Source organism: Pyxicephalus adspersus, chromosome 4 (genome assembly GCF_032062135.1).
Source record: "Pyxicephalus adspersus chromosome 4, UCB_Pads_2.0, whole genome shotgun sequence".
NCBI lineage: Eukaryota > Metazoa > Chordata > Amphibia > Anura > Pyxicephalidae > Pyxicephalus > Pyxicephalus adspersus.
In genome coordinates, this window is record NC_092861.1 from 9,759,858 (window position 1) to 9,762,806 (window position 2,949).

Here is a 2,949-nt window from a genome sequence, read left to right on the forward strand (position 1 = left end):
GCTATATAAATCCTGTTTAATAATAATAATAACAGGTGTACAGGAACTAGATCACAGAACTAGGGGCTCGGCACAATGGAGACACGTTGCACGAACACTGAATGCACTGTGTGAGATAGCTAAAAACCCAGGGGGGGTCAAGAGGCTATATTATGATTGGCCAGCGTATTAGATGCAATTGATAAAGCTTGGAAACAGAGGCAAGCCAAGCGTCAGAACTGCCCGCAGGCGCAGGAGAGAGGCGACTGCGCTTTAGCGAGGAAGAGGTAAGTGTGACAAATTCAGGCAATCTATAGGGATTAAATTTAGCTGGCTGGGAAGTATGCAAAGGTAAGTATCAGTGTGTAAAAGCAGAATGAAAATAAAATCTGACAGATTCTCTTTTGAGGAAAATTATCTTTCTGTTTGCTCTTATTAACTTGCTAAAAAATATAAAGTTACTCGGGTCTTATCTCTATATGTTTACCTATAGCAGTGCCAGCAGCCATGCTTTCATTACCGGTTCCGTAACTTTTATTGATAAACCGTGTCCTCATCATGTAGGTCACACAAAACAAGATTTAGACTTACTCCTCGACCTGGTTTGACTCAGTTTGTTCCCACAACCCCCCCCCAGCTACCTCTTAACCAGACATCAGGATAACAATATGCCAAGACTGAGGGAAATAAAGAGATAAATAGGGAAGATAAAAGGAAAACAGACTTTGATTTAGTTTTGTACTAAAGTTGTTAAAAGCTGAACTCTATGCATATATAATAAACACAAATGCAGCTCTATATTTATAGAATGATTAATATGCATTTTAAAGCATTTTAGGTATTTGAATTTAGCTTTTTGAATTTGGCATTCTACTGTACAACAGAGCTCAGAATGTTAGAGGGAAAAGCAAGGCAGAAGCAATTGACTTGAATTAATAAATCCCCAAGTCTGGAGAATATAGAAGAACTTTGGTGATCCAGCAAACCTAAAATAAATTTATTTAAAACCATTTGCTAGTATTTGGCAAATGTTTTCAGTCCTGGACCTGATCTATGCTGAATCACCAAGGTTCTCCCCTGATAGTCCATCTTCAGTCCTGGAGAGCTTTATTTAATCAGGCCCAATGAATCTTCAACCGGTGGTCTAGGTTGTCAGATATTATTGAAGTGATTGGAAAGGTTTAGTAAACTTTTTGTTCATTTTCCCCGTTAAATATGATTTTAGAAGAGTCCTTTTGTGGGCTTCCCAAAGCATGTTGGCACCCATTAGTGAGTAGTGGGTGGCACAGCAAATGAGTAATATAAAGGAAACTTTAGTTTCAATTAATTCAGGCCATTAGTAATTTGTCATGGTGATATTCAAGTAGATATGTTCTGTAACATTAGATATTTGACCACTCATTTTCCTCCGTTCTGATGAATTTCATAAGCATACCCAACATCTATACCAAAGGCACTCAGTCACCTTAATCCATTCATCATAGAGTCAAAAATGTTGATTGGACAAGAACAATGTTAAACTAGGACTTTTGTTCCTACACAGGGGTTGGGGTTTTCAAAACCATCTGCCACCCACATAATGCAATTTTAACATTTCTACTCTAAAGATTTGACAACAAACAATTTCTGCAGTATCACAACTCAAATAATAAGCACATTTCCCCAGGCTAAATGTTATGGCACCATGGACAATGGATGATGCTACAATGAACTGGTCAATTTTCCATTACTGCTTGCCATGGTTCTTGCCAAACAATATCTTCCCCAGCACATTTAATAATGATTGGGTTCACATGACTAAGTTATGTATTCATGCAGAGGTAAATTGCGTACTTTTATTAGAGATGAAGGAGCTACTTGGCTGAGCTGTGAAATGTCTTGGTGGTGAATGCGGCTAACTACTAATAGCTAATGAGGAAGAGGTGCTCAAGAGATAGTTACATAAAATAGGTAATAGGAATTTAATTTCTGGCAGTACCTATGTATGTCTTTGTTCTTTCATTAACGAACCTGTGCAAAGGAGCAGTAAGTCCAAATCCAGCCCATCTAAAATTATAGAGCTGGTAAGGCCCAAGTATCAAAAAATATATTTATCCAATATGATAGTAGGGAGTGTATCCAACCAAAGTGTTTACTTTCTTGTATTTATATAATTCCAATATGTTAGCAGCGCTTTACAAAGTCCATAGTCATATCACTAACTCCATCAAAGGGGGCTCAGAATCGAATGTCCCTACCATAGACATATATCATTAACACTAGTCCAGGGGTCAGATGAGGTTTAAGGTCAGTTTTGAGGGGAGACAATTAACCTAATTACATGTTTTTGAGAAATCTGAAAAAATTGGGGAAACCAGATGAAACCAATACCAATATTGGGAGAACATACAAACTCCTTGCAGATCCTGGCCAAGATTCACCTGCTTGTCACTGAGACAACTACTGTAGGCCTCTCCTGAAATCAAGGCATGGTTTCCTCATTCACTAGTTAAAAGCAGATAAAGAGAGATGGCTAGGGGGAAAAGGAAAGAAATCAGTAGACAGGATGAGAAAGAGAGAACTTGGCACAAGCAAATTGATTCAACTTTTTTAATGTGGATGAAGCCTTGAAATACCATTCCAGTCTCAGGAAACCCCCATTAATACCTAATAAATCCATAGTTTATGGTACATTAGTGTAATGATCAATGGGAAGATTGTTTCCTGCACTTACAGATAATTATAGATCATTGGTGTCAAGTATTTTTTTTTTCTCTGAGAGGCAGCTATTGCTAATTAAAACCTTAGGAACCTTGGGAACCCTGGCTGATGCTGGGATTGACCACTGACAGTGTCCAGATTATTTCCCGCCAAAAAGTGAAAGGATTCGTTTTTCTTTTCTCATCATTTAACCATTTCTGTATTTTATTACAATGTTGCCTAAATTATATATAAAACTTTCCAGAGTTACATATTTTGAGTATTACAAAC